This window comes from Rissa tridactyla, chromosome 2 (genome assembly GCF_028500815.1).
Source record: "Rissa tridactyla isolate bRisTri1 chromosome 2, bRisTri1.patW.cur.20221130, whole genome shotgun sequence".
Lineage (NCBI taxonomy): Eukaryota > Metazoa > Chordata > Aves > Charadriiformes > Laridae > Rissa > Rissa tridactyla.
In genome coordinates this window covers 137,091,574-137,115,299 of record NC_071467.1, presented here as the reverse complement: position 1 = coordinate 137,115,299, position 23,726 = coordinate 137,091,574, and the positions used below count along the sequence as shown (strand labels likewise).

General features: G+C 38.3%; 1 long non-coding RNA gene across 5 annotated transcripts in view; it reads left to right on the top strand.

The window, feature by feature from the left end:
• The window catches only part of LOC128905773 (uncharacterized), a 156,207-nt gene that overhangs the window by 113,794 nt on the left and 18,687 nt on the right, over positions 1-23,726 (top strand). The window lies entirely within an intron of this gene.

Genomic DNA, 23,726 nt, shown 5'->3' with positions numbered 1-23,726 from the left:
TCAGTAAGAAATGGTCGTCTCCCAAAAGCATTCATGCTTCCAGTGCAAGCCTAGAATGAATGCAAAAAATGAACAGGAATGTAGGAGACACTCAGACAGTTACAGCTGATACCTTCAGCAATAAAGTCATACTAACTGCCTAACCATCAAATGTTTGGTAGCTGTCATGAAATGTGGAGTTTTGAGGTGACTAAATAGGATGCCAGGGTCATTCTTTTGCAGATGTTTTAGAACATTGCTCCCACGAAGGAAGGAAAAGTCCTTAGATTTTACAATCTGAAACAAAAGCTAGCAGATTGGAAAATTTACCACACTGCATTTTGCTCAGACAAGAGGGAATGCAATATCTATTTTTGTTATTTTTCAGTTGACTCTCTGTCCATCTCCTTTTCCTCTAAAGCGTCTTAAAAATGGTCTCCTATATTGTCTTCTTTCTCTTTATACCACCTAGTGACTAAAAAGTGATGGACTTTAAAAGCAAAGTGAATAAAATCAGAACAGACACAGGTTTGGGTTTTTTTTTCAGGGGTGGGTGCATTTTTTTAATATCTTAGTTGAATATTAGTAGCGGAGATCATTTCGGTTTGGCTTGTTATCTGATATTTCTTGATTGTGATTATTTGTATGGCTAAAGAGATTGATACAATTTATCTGTATCTGAATGGTACAGACTGGTTGCTGTATATATGTATCCATAGGTGCTTTTGTACTTCTGCTTTATGTGACAAAAGATTGAACAGAGCTCTTACATTTCATGGAAGACTACAGCACTATATGTTCAGCATTCTTTGAGATCTTTTTGTTCTGCTCTAACTCAGGTAGGGAGTAATAACTTCAGCATAATCTTCATATACACTGCACCAAGTATGCGCATGATATTTTTTCAACTGTTTGGATTCGGTACGGCATGTGGAAAAAAAAATGATGAACACCAAAATGAATATGTAATGAGTTCATGTGGTTGAACCAATAAACAAGACTATTGCAGCATGCAATCAAGTTTATTATGTACATATACAATAATCTTGGCAAACAAAGTGCTGAGTAAGTAGACTATTAGGAACCATTTGGGACTGTTTTGCATTAATTTTTTATTTTGTGTTTGTGTGTGTGAAACATTTTTTCTAAAATTGTTTAAAATCACGTCTAGAGTGACCTGCTGTGCTGTCCAACTGGTTAAGTGATTTCTGTTACTATATCAAACAGTGTAATGACATTTAGAGAGGAAGAGGGAGCTGTGTGCCAGTGCTACTTTACTCCCTCCTGGAGCCTCACAAAATGTCATTTGTGTCACGCTGAGTGCTGTTTATTTTAGCATAAGAAACATTTGCAGGTTTGACACCTAAATTACTTTGAGACAGCCTACTAAAAAGGCACAAACAAAAAATAAATAGAAGAACTACATTATTTTAATACAGCATCACGAATTCCCAGCAGCTGCAGAACTGCCCTGTTTGTATTTTGTAAGACTACAGAAGGTTGTCTCAGACTACAAGATGCTTTTCTATGGCTTAGCATGTGGTTTCATAATAAGTTAAAGCAGATATAAAGTTGTGATAAGTTGTGATTTAGTAAAAGGGCCATCTTGACTGTGTGCTGTTGCTGTTCTCCCTGCATTGGTTCAAGCAATTGTCTGTAGTAGGGTTAAAAAGCAACTCTTCATCAGCAATACATAATTTAGTTTTGAGTGGGATCGATGAGATGGGGGCTGACCTCTTCTCCCTGGTGACAAGTGATAGGACGAGAGGAAACGGGTTCAAGTTACGTCAGGGGAGGTTTAGATTGGATATTAGGAAACACTTTTTCACTGAAAGGGTTGTTAAACATTGGAATAGGCTGCCCAGGGAGGTGGTGGATTCACCATCTCTGGAGGTGTTTAAAAAAAGGGTAGATGGGGCACTTAGGGACATGGTTTAGAAGTGGCTTTTGTCAGGGTAGGTTAAAGGTTGGACTCGATGATCTTAAAGGTCCCTTCCAACCTCAGCAATTCTATGATTCTATGATGAGCATATTCACCTTCCTAGGTGGCTGTATAACACTCCTTTCTGCCCAGCAGTTCATACTCTATATTTACAGCTTCCTAAACACTGACAAATATTTCATACAAGCATACCAACAGCCAGCAAAAGCTGTGGAGGGAGGTGTGTTTTCTTTGTTTGCTTTGGTCTGGATTTGTCTCAGGGTTTTTTTTGTTACCTTATTTTTGCTAAGATTTTTTTTTTCATGTGTTGCACAGTGCACTCCATAATGATTTCAACTGAGAAAGGGTTAAAGTGGAAGAGCTGATAGACTTGGTCACTTTTTCTTTTTTTTAGTTAACAATATTAATTACAACATCCAGAAAATAATGCAGTCACAACACTATCTATGCAGTCAATAAGCCTCTGCATCTCAGGAGGCGTATTTTTTCTCTATTATAAGTCATATAGAATGTAAAAAAAGACTTCTGTTTTTACCATCCTATGGAACTGAGTAAAGAATGAAAACTCTGTGGAAGAGTTCATGGCCTTCCAGGAACCTCTTATAGAAATAATTTAATAGAGAATGAAATTCATCATCGTCCATCTGTCACAGCTGATTTTAGGTATAGAAATTTCTATTAATATCTCACTGAGATTACTTTCTTTACTTGTACAGTTTCCCATCAAAGCTAGCTAATCACTTAATTTCAAAGTGAAATTGGGTGTTGCACATCTGTGTCTTTCTAGAGCAACTCAGAAAAGCTGTAGTACCAATGTGTTCTCTTTCTATTTGTCTTAATTACTAGTTTTTGATCATGAAGTGTTGCTTAGCACCATGTAGAGGTGAAAGCACTTAATCCAAAGCATCGTAATAAATACAACAATTTATAGCAGTGCTTGTGGTAAATGTGATACACACACTGATGAACTGAAAAGAACGGGAAGACAAATACAATGGTTGTAGTGGAGTGGATGTGAAGAGGCAGAAGGAATTACTTAAAATGTTTTGGTGCAAATACAATGTACTTTTGAAGATCCATGCATGACACTGACTGTAACTCTCATGTCTTCCAGCCATTCTCATCTCTATGTTATGGTCAGCTTGAGGCATGATTTCATTGACCTATGATATTGTATTCCTAATTGCATATTGAGAAAATACGCTTACATTTAAGAGCCTTATTTTTCACTGTTTATTCTTAGAGGAGAAATACCTCCACCTGAGGATCATTTCTCAGATCAATATTCACTGGCTTTTGCCCTTTGACAGCATTACTATTGTGAGCAACAAGGATGAAGTGACAGAACTGCTTCTCCAATTTACAAACCTGAGTTGTAATTCACTGCAAACCTGTAATGACTTCTCACATCCGTTGTGTCTCTTAACGGATATGCCTTGTGATTTACACATGGAAGTTTAATCATGTGTAGCCACATTCTGTTGCAAAATATATACCACACTGTTTTAATGGGGTTTGAAAATACCTGTCTGTTGATTTCCTGCTGGACAAATGTTACTATTGTCAGAGTGATGTCACAGCAACCAGCATTTTGCACTGTAATAGCCAGAGATCTCAGGAAGGATCCAGGAAGAGAAGCGTTTACAGTCGTTTTAATTTTACTGGAGAATAATAGATTTTTAACTGAGTAAATATTATACTTTTAACTGACTAACTTTATTCTCTAAATGAGAGGTGAAAGACAAATTTCTGCCTCTTTACTCATTGATTTATTCCTCTTTAACCCTTACTTGTGTATTCACAGTTCCTATATGTAAATAGTATTGTGAAAAAGAAGGTGTTTAGAATGAACGTTTTCCTTTTCTATTAAAAAATACTTTGCTTTGATTATTTCAAAAGGAAATTGTGCTTAAGCTGTATAGGAAAAAAATGACTATTCAAAACTTCACCACAATCACACTTTCTGCTCATGGTCACAAGTCGTTGAAATAGTTACAATATTTGAATTGCTAGACTTCAGTTGTACTTATATGACTATATAAGTATAATCGAGGGGAAAAAACAAGCATGGATTTTTTCACATGGGTTATGGCATATCCCCTTAGTCTTGAAAAATAGACTGCTCTATGCCTGCATGGACACAAAATCAAACCCCTCTGAAGAGGAGTGGGCAATCTGAATGCCAGGATAAAAAAGTGCTGTTATTTGGGAGATTCTTTAACTGCTACTAGTGGGTGTGGGATAGGACTTCCAACTGCAGTGGCCTTCATCCATCATCACATCCGAAAAAATCAGAAAAAATTAGTATCATTGAGCATAAAATGCCTCTGAAAACTGTATTACTTTCAGTGAGCATGAAAATCTGTCCCTGTAAAATCCATCACAAGATTACTGATAAACCTGAAGATTAGACCATAGAATCATAGAATTGTTAGGGTTGGAAGGGACCTTAAAGATCATCTAGTTCCAACCCCCCTGCCATGGGCAGGGACATCTCCCACTAGATCAGCTTGCTCAGAGCCCCATCCAGCCTGGCCTTAAAAACTTCCAGGGCTGGGGCTTCCACCACCTCTCTGAGCAACCTGTTCCAGTGTCTCACCACCCTCATGGTGAAGAACTTCTTCCTAAAGTCCAGTCTGAATCGTCCCATCTCTAGTTTTAATCCATTCCCTCTAGTCCTACCATTACCTGACATCCTAAAAAGTCCCTCACCAGCTTTCTTGTAGGCCCCCTTAAAGTACTGGTAGGCCACTATAAGGTCTCCTCGGAGGCTTCTTTTCCCCAGACTGAACAGCCCCAACTCTCTCAGTCTGTCCTCATAGGAGAGGTGCTCCAGCCCTCTGATCATCCTCATGGCCCTTCTCTGGACATATGCCAGCATGTCCATATCTTTCTTGTAGTAGGGGCTCCAGAACTGGATGCAGTACTCCAGGTGGGGTCTCACGAGAGTGGAATAGAGGGGCAGAATCACCTCCCTCGACCTGCTGGCCACGCTTATCCTGATGCAGCCCAGGATACGATTGGCCTTCTGGGTTGCTAGTGCACACTGATGGCTCTTGTTGAGCCTCTTGTCTACCAGCACCCCCAAGTCCTTTTCTTTAGGGCTGCTCTCAAGCCAGTCACTGCCCAGCCTATATCGGTGCTTGGGATTATCCCAACCCAGATGGAGGACCTTGCACTTGGTCTTGTTGAACTTCATAAGGTTGGCATGGGCCCACCTCTCCAGCCTGTCAAGGTCCCTCTGGATGGCATCCCTTCCCTCCAGCGTGTCAGCTGCCCCACACAGCTTGCTGTTGTCAGCAAACTTGCTGAGGGTGCACTCTATGCCACTGTCCATGTCGCTGACAAAGATGTTAAACAAGGTTGGTCCCAGTACTGATCCTTGAGGGACTCGACTTGTCACTGGCCTCCACTTGGACATGGACCCATTGACAGCCACTCTTTGGGTGCGGCCGTCAAGCCAGTTCTTTATCCACTGAATTGTCAGTCCATCAATCCCATATTTTACCAGCTTGGAGACCAGGATGTTATGCGGGACAGCGTCAAAGGCTTTGCTCAGGTCCAGGTAAACGACGTCAGTTGCTCTTCCCTTGTCTATTGATGTTGTGATGTTCTCATAGAAGGCCACCAGGTTTGTCAGGCACGATTTGCCCTTGGTGAAGCCGTGTTGATTGTACCCAATCACCTCTTTGCTATTCTTCTGCCTCAGCAGTGCCTCCAGGAGGATCTGCTCCATAATCTTACCAGGCACGGAGGTGAGACTGACTGGCCTGTAGTTCCCTGGATCATCGTTCTTTCTCTTTTTGAAAATGGGGATTATGTTTCCCCTTTTCCAGTCAGTGGGGACTTCACCAGACTGCCATGACTCTTGGAATATAATAGAGAGTGGTTTAGCAACCTCATCCGCCAGTTCCTTCAGTACCCATGTGTGTATCCCATCAGGTCCCATGGACTTGTTCACTTTCAGGTTCATCAGATGGTCACGAACCTGATCTTCACTTACAATGGGCAGTTCTGTCCAACCCCTGCCGTTGTCTTCTGTGACTCCGGGAGTGTGGCTGGAGCCCTTGCCAGTGAAGACTGAGGAAAAGAAGTCATTGAGAACCTCGGCCTTCTCCATATCACTTGTTACCAGCTCCCCCATTTCCTTTCTGAGGGGGCCCACACCCTCCTTAGTCTTCTTCTTACCATTAATGTACCTATAGAAATTTTTGCTGTTTCCCTTGATCTCCTTGGCTAGATTTAATTCTAACTGAGCTTTAGCTTTTCTCACTAGGTCTCTTGCTGTTCGGACAGCTTCCTTAATAACATCATCCTCATAGCAAGTGACAAAAGGTAAGTTCCTTCATCAATAAGTATAAAGAAAGTAAATTAAGATTTTATTCTCAACCATACTTTGTGGTAACCTGCCTTTTTTATTAACCTTGTGATGTCTTGATGTTCAAATGTCTTAAATGTTCAAGTGTCTTAGTGTTCAAATCTCTCTCTTGTAATTCAGTGTTCCAAGATGTACCTTTGATATTCTGCCTGTTTGTGTTATGTCTACTAATCAGTGAATTGATTTTTGTCTCTGTCATAATTCTCGACCTCAGAAACAGCAATTCAGATAACTATGTTGATATTTTTTCATTTCTTCCACAATAAGAATCAATGCACACAAATAAACCTGTGTGGGGGGTGTATGCGTGAGGTACATATTTTACATAACATGTGCTGTGCAAATATGTGTGTTTATAATTTCCCAGCATCGCATTATGCATTTTGCCTACTTTAAAAGGCTCATGAAGTCTCCTGCACAACCCACTGAGATATTCTTCTGTGTTTAATATACTTCTGGGAGCAGAGACCACTGAGAAAACAAATAGATTAGATCTGCCTACAGATTTTTCTCATCTGATTTCCCTGTAATTAACATTAGCTGTTCTAAGAGTTATTTTTTTCTTGGAAAAACAGTATATGGAGGCAGCTGAAACCACATTCCTTGCTTATGAATATTTCTAGGATATTTTTTTCTAGGAAAGTTTTACTGCAGCAAATTCCTACCTTTTATTTCTATTGACTAAAAGCGAATATGGATCCAAATGAATTGCTCACACTTTGAGAATCAAAAGATCTCCCATAACGTATCTGCAGTGCTTAAATGAAAGGAACAATATTGTGCATAGGATGTTTTTCAAGTAGTTGCCTAAGAAGAACTTTATTTCTGTGGCAGTACCTAAGTAAAGTAGATTCAGCCTCTAATAGACTGGTACTGATTTCTGCAGTGTTCAGTTTTTGAATCGCAAAGCATGAGTCAGAAAGATGGATGTGTACATTTTGCTGAAATACAAGAATTTAACAGTCAGCAGAGACAGGAGGGCTTGCAATATGAGAGCCAGTTGCCTGCATTTTAGGGTAATCTGGCCTCCATCATGTATTAGATTTAAACTTATTTAAGCACATTTAGATAGGTGGTATTGCCTGGCTATGCAATTACCCTAACGAATAGTTGTGCTTGTACTGAGAACAAAGTCATGTATGTCCTACTGAAAGGAAGTACAAATACACAGGCTTAATAATGAAAATATATTAGGAATGGTTATACCCCTAAACAATGTTCTCACTCCCCAAAAGATAATGTGTATTCAACATTTGTTGACAGATGATACATAACTTGATCCTCTCTGTGGCAAGGTTAGTAATGTAAGTAGAGTAAAATGGTGCAGCTAATCACAGTTGTCTCAACCAGCAAGTCCCTGAAACATAATTAATTAAACAAAGATTAGAATTTTGGGTGATCTGATATGGGAGCACTCTGTCTCTTCTTGAATGGGAAAACTTTTTGTTCCCTTTTCCAGAGAGATGTCTGGAGATGCTATAAGCTGAAGAACTCTACTAAATGTACAGACATCTGCCACCTTGCTTTTCTGTCTCCCCTTCTAATTCTGAATTTATGAAAGGGATTGTATTTACATGCTTGTTATTGGGATATCACTTGAAGAGTAGTATATTCAAAAATAACTTACATCTTTTATGCATCTCTGGAAATGTGAGATAGTCTTCTACTGTTTAACTACATGGGAAAGAGTTCAACGCATTTGTAAATCATGACTATGCTTTCAATATTATTGTCATAGCCATAAAAAGGAATTTTTAAGTGGATACCTGAAAATTTATTTGAGAATCTTATTTTTTCTACATTGTTAGTAAATCTGGCCAAACTGAATTTAAAAAAATCTATGATTATTCACACATATATTTCTTTCATCAAGTTTTTAATTTGTAAACTATCAGTTCACTTTTTTCCCCTTAATTCTCTGAGCATTCCAAAATTCCCCAAAGTGTGCAATAACTTACTGTTTGCGATCTCACTTTTCTCAAAATATTTCACAGAATCACGGAAACGCAGAATGGTTCAGGTTGGAAAGGACCTTAAAGATCATCTAGTTCCAACCCCCTGCCGTGGGCAGGGACACCTCCCACTAGACCAGGCTGCTCAAAGCCCCATCCAGCCTGGCCTTGAACACTTCCAGGGATGGGGCATCGACAGTTTCCCTGGACAACCTGTTCCAGTGCCTCACCACCCCTACCGTAAAGAATTTCTTCTTGATATCCAATCTAAACCTACTCTCATTATCTTAAACCCACAAATATAAATTCTTCCATGGAATTATCCATTATTTTAATGTTCTTTCTTCATAAATCAGACCAGGAAAAGGAATATAATTGCATAGTTTTAATATTCTAATATCTTCAAAAAATAAATGTCATGAAAGTAGTATTCTTTCTTTAATGCTAGATTCAATTTACTGTAATCTTAATGCATGTTAGATGAAATTTTGTTTGCATAACTTTACACTTTTCCATCATGACAGAAACACTCACTAAAAGCAAAAAAAATAAAGTAAAATGAACATAGGGCCATTCAAATTCTTTAAAGATGTGTTGTTCAAAGTTTTAAATTTATCATCTGTGTTATAAGATGTAGCAAAAAATGACTTGTTGGTCATCTTTTTCTTTATTTTTAAAATCTAAAGTGGAAAATATTAAAATAAAATATAGAGAAATATACATTCAGCAAAATTTGTTTAGTATTTGTCACTTTGACAGAGGTACAATAAAATGTTCTTAAAGGACTAGAGAGTTACACATTTTCTATCTAAATGACAAGATACAGTAAAAATTCAGTGTCTAGAATTACACAGTTCTTCAACATGGAAATCTTTGACAGTTCTTACAATCTAATTGTAATACTTGCATTTTTGCAAATACTTCTTATATGCTGCGTTGTACATTTTGTCACACAAATATATGTATATATACACTATATATATATGTAGCATTTTTATACGTTTTTATATATGAAGTACATACACAGAGATTTTTTTGTTCTTAAATTCTTCGTATCAATTGCTTAAATGTTACTTTTGACAGGTTCTTACTGTTAAAAAATATATATTAGTAGATAATATAGTGTGATAGATAATATAGTGTGATAATATAGTGTGATAGATATAGTAGATAATTTAGTGTGATAAAACTGGTCAAGAGCCCCTAAAGTTGACCGTGGTCTTGTGCTGTTTTTGTCCTTGGTAAGGAACCCTCATCTTACTCCATCATGAATCCTAAACTACTGAAGAAATACGTATAGTTTATGCCTTCTTATGAAGATACCACAGATGTAAAGGCTTTTCAGATCAAAGTTTAAAAATACATTTAACCATGGCAAGTATGTCAAAGGTTTGCGTTGTAGATCTAAGAAGTTCTGCTGGAAGATTTAAACAAAAACTTTGAGGTCTCTAAAACTTCGCTAATCTGGGAATTTAGTTAGATATTCATCTTCCTTAATTTTCCGTATTGTCTCTTTAGAATGAAGATGAACCCAGGTGCAGGACCTTGCACTTGGCCTTTTTGAACCTCATGAGGTTCACACAGGCTCACTTCTTGAGCTTGTCGAGGTCCCTCTGGATGGCATCCCGTCCCTGAGGCATGTTAAGTGCACTACTCAGCTTGATGTCTGAAAACTTGCTAAGGGTGCACTCTATCCCACTGTCTGTCATTGATGAAGATATTAAACAGTACTAGTCCCAGTACAGACCCCTTAGGGACACCACTTGTCACCAATCTCCATCTGGACATTGAGCCGTTGACCACTGCCCTCTGGATGTGACCATCCAACCAATTCCTCCTCCACCGAAGAGTCCACCCGTTAATTCTATATCTGTTCAATTTAGAGAGAAGGATGCTGTTTGGGATCATGTCAAACGCCTGACAGAATTCCAGATAGATGACATCTCAGCTCTTCACTTGTCCACTGATGTAGTCACTCCATCATAGAAGGCCATGTGGTTGGTCAGGCAGGATTGCCCTTGGTGAAGTCATGCTGGCTGTCTAGAATCACCTCCCTGTCCTCCATGTGCCCTAGCATAGTTTCTAGGTGGATCTGTTTCGTGATCTTCCCAGGCACAGAGGTGAGGCTGATGGGCCAGTATTTCCCTCAATTAAAAGATCATGTCTCTATCTCGCTACCTTTAAAATTCAATATATCATCACAAATTGTTGCTTTATAACAAATAATTTTCTCTTCCCCAGCTCTGGTCTTAAATTAGAGACTTTGATAACACAGAAAAGGGTGTGGAAAAAATTTTCATAGCTCTGTTTAGTTAAGTCAAGAGATTTTGTTTAATTAATCATCCCTGCTGATGACACTAATACCAATCTAACCAACTTGAGGAGTTGGATCAATCTTGATTTTATTGGATTTACTATAGTCAACTTGCAGATGCAACTTGCTAAAGTCTCTTAAGGTGTCTCCCACAATTTCTAAAAAGATGACATGCTCTACTTAAAGGACAGACATGGGACTTTGATCAAGCCTATTTTTTCATTTTTCCAGCTGCGAGTCAGGAGTCTATTTGTTGTGTTCAGCCAAATGGTACTTTATTTCAGGTTGCTTTAGCATGTTTTTTCTGTATGCAGTATTAGCTATACATTCACATCACTTTGCATTGTGTTAACTAGAGATTTTGTCTATGGAATTGGTAACATCTATTCCGTGATTATGGAACTACAGAATGGAAATAAGGGTCAAAGTGATCAAAATGCTAAGCTGGAGAAGGTGGCCTATCTAGCTGATATGGAACAGATGTGCCTCTAGGTGATCTAAATCATGTACAGGAGTGGGTAAAATTGAATTATCATCTAATTAACAGGTCCTTCAAACCCATAGAAATAAATTAATGTCCTACCTTTATGAGCTTTCACATCAGACACTGTTCTTCTTGGCAGAAGAGTGCATGTGAGTGGTTATTATGTAATGTGTAGTTTATTTTCTGTCATAACTTGAGATGTTGCTTTCTTTTGGGTTTGGAATACGTGGATGAAATATAAGTCAGGAGGTGACCCTTCACCACCCAAAGGATTTGTACTTTTTGTATTTCTGCTTAGAATTAGAGAGAAGCACCCAAAGATAGTGATGTATGAGGGGAAAACTAAGGAACAGCCTATGAGCATAAGGAAACTTGGAAGACAGGGAATTAGAAGAAAGGACAAAACAATAAATAAAAATGCTTTTCTGGGAGAAGGAAAGAGTAATGACAAAGGAAGCTTACATTCATTTGGCCATATTTCTCTTGATAGAAATGTAAGAGATTTGGGGCTGTCAGGAAAGTACCATTACTGGCAGACAGTTTAGGTAGGGGGAAATGTCTTCTACTGAAACTGTAGATTCAGTGTAAGTGGAAGTAGTCAAGTTCTTTAGTTGAGAGAATCACATAAAGGCAAACAAAGCGAACAAACTTTGTGGGAAAAATCAGTCTGGTGTCACAATTTCTGTAGAACAACTTTGAAAATGTAGGCAGGAAGGAAGCAGGAATTGTAAGTTAGAAGTTGGCCATTGGCAGGGTAGATAGATAGCATCTTAGGAGGGAGTCAGACGTGGAAGGAAGCCTTCGGGGTGTCTGTTGGTACGGTGATGGAGAGATCAGAGATCCGATGACCAATCCTGTGCTCTAATGGTCAACATGCCCTGCAAAATTGGATGGAAGGACTGAGCACTGGGGAGAGGACTCTCAGCAACACCTGAGAGAGAAGGAGCAGGGAGTGGGACAAGTCATGTTTGGTGAAAATCCTGTAAATTAAGGGCCTTGCTGTTACTAACAGCAAATTGCTAAAATCAGTATCTCCAGACACACAGTTCTTTAGGCTTATATTGGGATTACAGGCTGGCCCACTGTCCTGTTTCTGAGACCTAAGGATGCCTTCCATTTTCTAGCCTAGTGAACACTGTTGGCGCCGTCAAAACAACAGCTTTGTTCCCCTGGGAGGCAAATGTCAGCTCTGTCTGGTTTTGACGCAAAACACTAGGAAGGCTGAGATAATTCAATTCTTAAACCAGGGAATAAATGAATTTTGTGGGATGGATTTGAACAAAGAATATGATAGGGATATAAGCAAATATAACATTACCTATAGTCTGTCTGCTGTAGTCTTAAAGAGGCGAAGAAAGGATTGTTGTATTGTTCTAACGAGAAGCATAGTTGTTTGCTGTCCTCTTGAGCCTTGTATTTAACTCCAATAAAATGGTAACCACTCAACAGACCTCATTAGTGAAATCTGGATCTTTTCCACTGCCATGCCACATCTTTGTTATTTATTTTGTGTATTGTGCCAGATTGAGCCCTTTAGGAGGAATTTTACATCCTGCTTCTCTTACTGGAAGCAATATTTCAAGGAGTCCCTTTATTATAAATGAACCTTGAAGGTGTAAGTACTGTTTTTTATAAGACTGCAGTTTTTACAACAGCAGGTAAAGTCATCTTTGCATTTCTACTACAAACCTCATTTTGGAAGGACTTGTAAAACTGCTAAATAGTATCCTTATTTGATGAAAAAAGGCTAGGATACCAGATAGTGCTTGTATTCATTAGTCTTTTGTATTTGACCTAACTGAAAGGGCCTTTTTCTCTAAAGGCGCCTGCTTAATTAGATAATTACACAGTAAACTGTAATGGTTACTCTAATTTCATCAGAGGATTAATGTGCTGGGAGTTGAAGCTATTCTTTGAACCCCAGAGACAATTTCTGCAATCTATAGTAGTGGCAAATGGACAAGTCATAAGGGATATATTTGCAGTGCTGCTGCCTGTACTCTGTCTCTTGAGTATATTTGAATATATTTGTTCCTTTTTTGCCATAAAGGAGATTGGCATGACAGGCTGTCAGTCCAATACCTTTTGGGCCAGTCTGGCCCTTTTTGGATGCTATGCACAGCTGCATTTTCTTGATGACAGTAGAAATTCAAGAAATCTTTCAGGAGAAGGGTAAGGAGATAGAGGTGGGATAATAGCTCATCCTACTCTCTGGGTGCAAACAGCAGTTTGTGTTGTGCTGTCCTAAGGTGTGTATTCTCCCTGTGCTCTAAAGGGTACCGAGCACATGGAGTTGTATGCGAGTCTGACCTCCTTTTCCTAGCGCTCTAAGGCAACATTGTTTGACTAGACCGGTGAATTATATAGTAGTCACCGATGCACTAAGCATGAATAATTCAAGACAGACTGAATTTTAAACTACTGAGTGTCTCCTTGGAAGATAGAAGAGCAGAGGTGGGGCGTAAGTCAAAGCCATGGCACCAAGATACCAAACCTGAGGTAAAGGGAATACCAAGCATTTAATTGCTTTTGCTGTGCAGAGTGTGATGTACGTCTTTAACTAGAATATGGGCAAGAGCAGTCAAGGGAAAACAGATGCAGGCAATATGGAAAAAGGCTCATGTGGTATGCAGAGCAATTCATGCCTCAGCTCAGGGAGGCAAAATAGCTCCTGTCTCATGACAGACGTCTAGTGTGACCCCTCAGTGTTTTCCCAACAGATTTCAGAAACTGTCCAGTGTTTCAGGGCCAAAGGAGGAAGCAAGTGATCTCTTTTTGGCACTATTGATTTGCCCTTGCCAGATAAAACATTTTTAGTATTGTCCACCAAGTGGAGGACAAAAAAAAGCAGTTCTTTCCAAAAAATCCAAAGTTTGGACAGTAGTTACTTCTGACTCCCAGTAAAAGGGATATAAGACAGATTTTATTTTTTTTTTTTTTTTCCTTAGAGGTACTGTTATCTTCTCATATTCCTGTTTACATAAGTACTATCAGTTTACTGCAGTTAACTTATCTTTAAAAAGCATGATGAAGTATGTCGATCAAACCAGAAGGCATCACTAAGAATGTATTAGTGCATCTCACATTCAGTACAGCATGCAGGAAACTAATAAAATGTGTTATTTTTATCATCTATCACTAACAACCATCAGAATAAAATAGATAAAATAATAAAATCCAGATGTCCCCAAAAGAACACAACAGATTTATGGCTAAATCCATAAGCTTTCAAAAAATTTGAAGGCTAGGAGGGTTGCAAGCACTGTTTCTAGTTAATATCTTTCATTTTATCTGAAGTATTGGCTTTGGATTTTGATGGCTCCACCTCTTCTTCAGAAAGAGAAAGTGCAAACAAAACTCCCTACTCTAACACAGAAGGCCATAGAAATTTGTTTTTTTATAACCCATTATAATTCTGAAACTTTTCAGTAATTTAAAGCAGCTAAGTCAGCCTAAACATTTTTCCTTCTACAAATCTTGAGCTTCAGAGCTCTCTGCCTTAAAAGCAATAATTCTATTTGCTGTAATAAGTTTTATGGCCAGATTTCTAAAGAATGCAATAGCCACATTTATAAGAGGATAAATACAATAATGTCAAATCAATAACTGCAGTTTTCTGTGTAGCTGCTTAAAATAAAGATATTCATCTTGTGGTTGTGAAAAGGAGGTGCATATTTTTACGAAATACCTAATACATCTTGATTTGAAGAATGACCTTAAATCAGTTCATATATTCCCACGTGCACATATTTTTAGCACACAATTATAAAATTCCTTTTCCTATTAGATAAAACTTAGGTTATTTTTATGTATTCCAATACTTTGGAATACTGACCACCTTTCAAATCTTTATATTTTAAAGAGGCAGTACGCATAAGGACTGTATTATTTAAGCACTGTAGCCTTTGAGGCATCCTTAGTACAACGGTGTTATATTCTTTGAGATCAAAAGGACAGCAGTTCTGGAATAAGTACATCCCTCGTGGGTTAATTATAGTGAAATTACTCATTTGGAACACTATGCCAGAGCTTTGACACTATCCAAGCTGCAGTAAAAATTTCATGTGAGCTTTCTTTACACTGGAAGAAATGCTGCAGTGACAAAAGATGTTTTATTTATAGCAACCCTGTCTATAGAGGAGAGCTACTGCTCACATTTTGATAGCCAATATTTTCACTGTAACATATAGTTATCTTTCAGCTACATTACAACTCTAATTCTTAAAATTATCATAGGAAGAATAAAAATGCACTTAGTTATTATCTTCATAGCCCTCAACTCTGAAAGATCTCTTGAAATCTGGAAATGCCCCTTTTAAAGATTATTAGAAACGTTCTTAATTTCAGAAGAGAAAGGGGTCACAATATCTGAAAAAGAGAATATCTGGGCTCTCTGAAACATAATCCAGAGAATGACAGCATTCTTGAAGCTTCCCAAATCATCCTCAATCTGATGAAGCTGTTGGGAATTGCATCAGACCCAGGTGTATATATAAGCAAAACTGGTAGATCTGTGGGTTAGCATGGAGACTCCTTTATGGCTAGAGTCTGTGCTCTTAATTTCCAATGCAGTAGAAGTCCAGCTTAGCTTGTTTCCTATGAAGTTGTTTATGCAACTCAGCAAAAGTTTGAGAGAAAAAAAGCAGAGCTTGTTCAAATAAAACACCTATTAATATAGTCCATGGATTGAGCTGGATGTTTCAAGCAGTTAAGGGGACCCTAGAACTTGAACTGGATAGACCAAAATTAATATGCTGGAAATGAGAGTCAAAGAAGTACCAGAACAAACTACTCCATTTTTCCGTCTTTTCAGTTGTTTTCTCACACCCTGACTTGATTTGTGGTTTGAAAAGATTAACTACTCTGCAGTATCTTGGACCATACAACTCCCTGGGCTCTTATCCCACTGAACTAAGGATGCCTACAAGCTGGAAAGAGGAACCAGGTGACAAACCGATGTAACCAAAGAAGAAAAGGTTTGAAGAACAGCTGATGTATGAGAGCTATAGCATCCTTGACATGATGTTGTCTTTGTTCTCCCTTTTTTTTTTTTTTTTTTTTAAGTGAGGGGAGGGTGTGTTGTTTCCCTCTTTTACTTGCTCTAGGTAGAGTCTAGGTTAACTAATCAAGAGAACACCTTGTGACCGAGAGTGGTGCAGAGCAAGAGTCAAAGCAACCTTGACACTGTGCAGATTTGCTAGTCAGGTAACATGGCTGTGCTGTGCTGTCCCTCCAGCAGTGAGTTCACATCAGAGGCCACACCAGGCTGCCAACAGCTGGGAGAGATTTCTGAGTTTGCTTTTCTGCTATTTAGCATAATTTTTGTCTTATTTTCCTCAAAGGAAATAAAATTACTTTACAACAGGCATGCCGATTAATCCCAAACTCCCTAGAAAGGATAGTATTAACTGTTTAAAGTCCCACATGGGACTTTTTCCTTAGAACTCTACACAGCTAAAGGTGAAGATTAGCAAAAGTACAAAAAGGAAAAAATATGCTTAAGGGGAAGCTGCTTTTTAAAAGGTCTCTGTAGACAGAGCCTCTAGGCCTTGTTTAATGTTATAAAATTACACAAAGGTATTTTCTCTCTGGATTCTTTGGACCCATTTATGCTATCCAGACTAACACATGGCCACCTGAGGTAGATCAGATTTCAGGGCTAGGGATCTGGTAGGGACAGTGAACCCTTTTGTTAACATGAATCATTACATTAAAGCTAACATCTGTGTGTAATACATTCAATTCCCAAATATCTTCTGTAGTTTTCCCCCTTTGATTCCTTTCAGTGAACTCCATGTAAGCTAAAGTGCCTTTTCTGAGAGCTGGGAGCAAGAGATTGGAGCGAGCCTGTACTAAAGACTGTATCTACTAAGAATGCTATTTATGCTGATGAACTTAAAGGCTATCATAAAGCACATTTTTTACAGTTAGAAAGATTGGGATGACAAATGTGAGGTGACAGCACAATATACAAAAGGTGACCCTGCTGCTTAGTGAAAGAGATGGGAATTAAAGGAAGATCCAGAAACTTCACAAGACGAGCGGTTTCTGTGCTATATTAACTTGTGCAATAGCAGGACTTGCACTCATAATTAGTGCTGAAGCCTCAGCACTGTATTGTAGCATCTCTATCTCTCTAATAATAATCATCTGGTTGATTGTGCTGGAATAACTGACAATCTCTGTAATTTCATTGACAAGAATTCAGAGGCTGATGGAGATAGAGGTTGTACCACCGACATTCAGATTTCTTATACTGTTACTTTAACAAATAAGCATGAACTATGATGATAGAAATTTGGAAGTTCTAGCTGAATGGCGAGTAGGCCATTAAACTGGGTGTTTTTTATGGTTGGAAATGAAAAATAAATTTGACTTCGAGTAGGTTTGAATCTATGTTTATCTTAAATTATAATGGGGAACTTTAGATACACTAAATAAGCAGTCCTAGCATTATGGATGAGTTTCCAGAACTACAAGCAAATGTAGACAGTGAGCATGAGACAAAAAATGTAATAACTATAAAGAATTCGAGAAGAGCTGAGTTCCTGTAATTCCAGTTTAAATACAAGGGAGCTCTAAATTCTTTGCAACTTCAATTATGTCTATCCCACTGATCCTACCTACACTTTTATCAGTTTCAATCCCTAAATCACTTCTTTTCCACCAGCTACTTGTCAGTTAACCTAATGCAGAGTTTTCCTTAAGTTTCCTTACATTCGTGAGCATGAACTTTGCTTTATAAGCTATATTGTCCGTAACATCTATTTAAGTAGCCTGCAGTTTTGACAGAAATCCCCGCAGATTAACTATGAGTTAGGCAGGGAGAAAAATTCCACATAATAGTGGAGGATTAGTTGAAATGAGCAAACAAATTTGGTTTATTTTGAAATCCAAATGAACATACTCAACTGTGACTGTACCTCCATGAAACTTTCATCATCTTCCTCTTGGAAGTATCAATTATTCTACAGCTTTATTCAAGATTTCTGTGTGGCTTCTAAAGCGATATTGATGCTTCAGTGAGCCATCTACTATTGTTTTACTTCAAAGGACAGCAATAAAGTAATTCCAGACTCTGGGATCTTCTGATAGTCTAGGAACCCCCTGCTGAATAAACATACTGCCAAACCATTATTAAAGTCTCTTTGAAAAATTGATCTATTGGAAACAGTACTCCGTAATGGAAGTTCAGCTTAGTATATCATGATCCCTGTGGGAAAACCATCAGTGGATTTTGCCAACAGAAGTTCCTGGCTGGCTCGTTAACTCACAAAATGACATTTGTTTTCTAGGTAATAAAACTGAAAAAAAACCCAGAATTGTTCTCCATAACATGCTTAGGAATCAAATTAAATCATTCTACAGTAACTGTATGATGGTTAACAATTTTGAGGTATAACTCAGTAGTTTAGAACAGCAGTTATTTGTACACACTGTTTCTGAGAACAAACACATTATCCACTTGCTTTATGTAAAGTGGCCTAAGCTTGTTTTAAAGCTAAAGGACACCTTATTTTTCCCAGTGCTATGGAACAGTTCCCATGGAACACGACACATCAGCCTAGGGCTTGCTATTCACAAGTAATAGATTTAAATTTTGTTTCTATTGATTTTGATAAGTAGATTCTGAGATTGAGAGTTATGCAAAGGGGGTTTTAAACCATTGCTTCATGGAGAACTGTGTAGAAACACCTCAGAAAGCACTTATTCTGGCACATTCATAGTGGATTGCTGCTGTATGTGAAAGAGGGACTTGTTAAGGTCCAGAAGTAGTAGACCTATTACCACAGAAGTTTGTCTAAGCCTTGTCTGCTATGCTTCTATGTTAAAAGAAGCTCAAGTTCTTTACAGCCTGATCCATTATATGGAACTTTGGACAAGAAACTTGTAATAACATTTCTTAGCTTAAAATTAATTTATGCCAATGAAGAATAAGTACAAGAGGTTCCCATTCCAACTGGATGTCCTAGAACTGACTTAATGTATTTTAGTATTGTTGGTAAAATTTCATACTGTGGTATTTGGGGGAAAAAGGGCAAGGGAAAAAACAAGCCTGAGAGAGTTAGGGCAAGCTCTGTATTTAGGGTGGGTTCATGGGTTCAAGGAAGAGAATGGAAGCCAATCCCTTTTCTCTCTCCCTCAATTACTAGAATAACATCTGTTCAGGATTCAGTATCCCCCTCTACTTCCTATATAGCTACCTATAGCACATTGTTATCTTCCTTCTCATCCCTTTCAATTAATGTACAACAATACCTCTCCAACTCTCATTCATTTGCTTCCCTATTTGCTGTAAGGGGATGAGGGATAAATTCTGTCTATCATCTTACTAGAGAGAAGGGACAAGATAAAAAACTGAAGAGAGGAAACTCCTGCATATTTCCATGCTAACAGGATAAGCAGAAAACTGCTCAGATGGTAGTTATAGGGCAATTAAAGTCATCTTTCCCATAGATAAACAAAATCTGCCATGCCCTCCTGTCTTCTGCTATATGCTGCTGGATTGACGTTTGGGTATAAAAAATCACAGTTCAGGAAATGACTGATGAGTAAGACTTGTAATTTGATGGATGTTGCTGCTGTTTGAGTGAAAGAGATGCAATACCTCAGCACAGCTTGATTCAGCTGCTGCTGCTTTTGCCTAAGAGGGGTTGGGGTGAAGGTGAATGAACACTAGGAGCTGGCTTAGGGTGGGTGCAAACATCTGTTTTACTGCTATCGTCATTCTTGCACATTAAGTGAAATAAATACAGTGGCAAATAGTGTATTTTTTGCGAGAATAATTTACACGCCCACTAGTGGCTGTTTTGTACAGACAACACTATCAAGGTATCACCTTCATAAGCAGAACATAGTACAGAGTGCAAGCACTTTTGCAAAGGATTTGTGTGTAACAAAATAATCTGTTTAATACTGCTAAGAACCTCATCTAGCAATACTGAACTCCCAGTCTCTAACCAGTGTATTTAGCTGTCATATTCAAACATATTTTTTTTTTTAATTGCTATTCAGGGCTTTGCCAAGGAAGCTGAATTGCAGTAGAGCCATACTGACACCAGGAGGTTATCAGCATTACTGGTCAAAGATGTATGAACATGGAAGTATTAATATGTCTCACAAAAGCTTTTTAAAAGTGCAGTCAGCAAACAAAAAAGGGACAAAACCCGACCTGAAATGTCCACTTTCATTGCAGGTTTTTTATCTTATGTTCTGTTTTCAGGATAGGTATCCTTCTCTCCTGCACGGGGTTTTAGCTGGAGGCTTTTCAGTTAACCCTGCACACTATATGACTCTGAGAATGAGGGCTATGCCTTTCCTTTGGTAGTCATAATAAGGTGAGAGGTATTAATAGAAAAATCTTTGTAAAAATAAATTTGTGGATCCATTCAAACAAAGGAAAGGTGTAGGTCTGAAATTCTAAGTTATAAAACATTACGGAGAGGTGGTTCTCCTCCCTTCCAAGGCTTGTTTTCTCCCCTGTTAATTAAGGTGTGCTGCAACTGGCTAGCTTCTAGCACATCTGTCAAGCCATTGTTTCTGTTCCCTGTTGTAAAAGCAGGAGAGAACAGTTGAAACAGTTATGAAATTGGAGTTCTGTACACCTACAAACCCCATTTTCGTAATGAAGATGGCACAGCAAGTGCCTCTAGTGGTACACTCTACCCAAAGTCAGCTACATAAAAAGTACCGAGCATTTGCAGAGGCGATTGGTCAGATATTCAGACCCCTTGAAGAATGAAGCAGCAACTGTCAATCAGGAAAACAAAATTAGAAAATGAAATGCATAAATTTATGAGATGGACAGAAACCCTTGGGAATTTAGGGGAAAGTCAGCTTTTTACCTGGGGGAGCTCTCTTCTGCATAGAAACAAAAACTTGAATGTAGGAGTTTATACTTTAGGTTTGAATACAACCAGACCCTCAGGAAATCGTCCTGGATTTCTTTGTTTAGAATTGTAAGTGTGAGGCTATGATATCTTCTTTAATATCACGTCCATCTGACTCTGTCCTGATCAATGATAATTTGGACAGTAATTCTTGTTCTTAAGCAGCAGAGCAGATGGAAATACAAACCTGTTTCAGGTCATGAAGCTGTATCTCAGCTAACTAGACTTTACAGGGTAAATCAGAGAATATAGATTACTATTACAACTGTTCATTGTGGGTAGAGGCTACTGGACTTAGAGATAAGCCTAAATATTGTTGTGGTGCATCAAATTCAATTGTAAGTTGATTAATGTGTCATACAAAGCTTAGAGAATTTTCTTAATGGTTGTGTCTTTGAATACTGGTTTGTAAATACACAGTGACTTCTTTGGTGACACACGCTGCAAAACATTGCTAGGCATTATGACTATTTTTTTTTTTTTTAATGAGGAAATTGAAATACATACAGGATTGAATTCAGAAGCCTTGAATGACCAATACTTCAGACAAAATTCATTAAATCCCAGCTTTGCTGCAAACCAGGAGAAAAGACACTGTGAGTCATTAGAAAAAACAGCATCAAGAAAAGTTTGATGATGGAGTCCTTGTTAGTAAAACGTTTGCCTCCCAGACTATTATTTTTTTAAAGAAGCTAGATAGTATAATTTTCATGGTTTTTTTCTGACTTGTGTCCATGTGGCTGGCATCCGCGTATTTGTGCTAAAGCAAATGTATAGTAGGGGGGTAAAAAAAGAGATAAGACTCAGTCAGAATTATTTGTAACTGGCAGGGGGAGTGCTCTATCACCTGGAGTTAAATTTGGAAAGACATCTGAATATAAATTAGCCTTGTTGGTCATTGCAGGGATTAAATGTGAACTATTAGTACCTGTCAAAGACATGGCGGATACAGAAGGAGCAGACAGCATGTGTACTGTGCTTTTATCGAAATGATGGTATGTTTTTGGAGGAGGTCTTGCACTGAAGTGCAGACTCTATGGAATTATATAGCCCTAATTCCAGCATAGCATTATGCCAGAGCATTTGTGCTTCGTTAACAATTTTCTCCTGAGATTTAATTGCAAAGACGAGCCCCAAACTTTCCACGGTACTGCCACTAGGTGGAGAAGTCAGCTAACAGTTTGCAAAATCAGTGCTCTTTCCCGAGTGGGGAGTGGATTCGTCCTTCGACGGGCGGGTGGGACTCGCTAGCCCCATGGGGAAAGGAATCCGGGGCTGGTTCTGCCCCCAAACGGTAAGTCCAATCTGCATGAGAAATCAACTTCAGCTTCCAGTTATTTCTTCTGCGCTTTTTTTCTGATTATTTGTGAGACTCTAAACTCCTTGCATGAAATTAATCATAATTTAGATTCTAGTAGAAAAGTGAAAAGGAGATTTGAAGTACGGCTACTTCTGCCTTTCACTGAAATCTCTCTTGCATTTAAAAGCTGTACTGGAAGATTCCTGTCACAAGTTTTGTCATTAAAAAAAAATACAAATGAACAAATAGAACAGCTGGATGATTCCACACACAGAACTAAATTCTAGCTGCTTTTTCTAAACTGTCTGAACTTTTTAATTTTTAGAGACAAACAAACGTTTAATTACTCCCCCAGTCCCCACCCTCCCCAAATTACCCCCTCTCCCCTACCCCTGTAATTATCATAAAGTAGTAACAAAAAATATGGGGAAAAGAGAACAATTTTGAATTTTATGTGTTTGAGGAGAGTGGAACACAGGAAAGGAGAATTTAGGTGGAGAAGGTTAATTATCAGTGTTATATAGAAACATTTCCATCCTTTGGTAGTGTTAGATTTACAATTGGACTTGATGATATTAAGGGTCTTTTCCAACATAAATGATTCTGTGATTCTGTGAAAAACCCACTGTGCTTTAGACACCACCTTTCCATTTCAACTTCCCCAAGTATTTAGAATCATAGAATCACAGAATTGCTCAGATTGGAAGGGACGTTCCGGATCATCTCGTCCAACCATCAACCTAGCTAACAAAAACCATCACTAAACTGTATCTCTAAGTACTATGTCTACCCGTCTTTTAAATACTTCCAGGGATGGTGCCTCAACCACTTCCCTGGGCAGCCTGTTCCAAAGCTTAATAACCCTTTCCGTGTAAAATTTTTTCCTAATATCCAGTCTAAACCTCCCCTGGCACAACTTGAGGCCGTTTCCTCTTGTCCTATCTATTTTTGTTTTTAATAATAACCAGAATGAGTACCCAAACTACACTTTTTCATAGACCATGGTTTGGGAAAACATAGCAGTGTTAAAAAGGGGAAAAAGGGAGAATTCAGCTTCAGGTTTGGTTTTAGGGGAGCTAGAATGTTATAAATGTTGGCTAATTGCAGAAATATTTGCATGACTGGGTGAGCAGTGGCAAAAAACAGAAAAAGCGGATATTTTTACTGCGTAGAAAATTAATATTATAAACCATGATAGGCTTGCAAGGAAAGCAACGGTATTTTGAGAATAAATTGTATTTAAATATTTCCTTCTAGGTTATAGTTCACTGTACTTATTTGCTAAACTTACAGGACAAAATCCTGATTGTAAACTTTAATTTCCTCTCCTGTATTTTGTGATACTTAATTCACACCATTACATATAAAAATGTAGTGCCTTTTCCCCTCTCAAATGAAAAAGCTAAAACTTGTTTTCAAAACTAAACCCTAGTCCTGCCAGAGAAGAGTAGAATGGCATCAAATATCTTGTAAGAACTGTGTGTGTG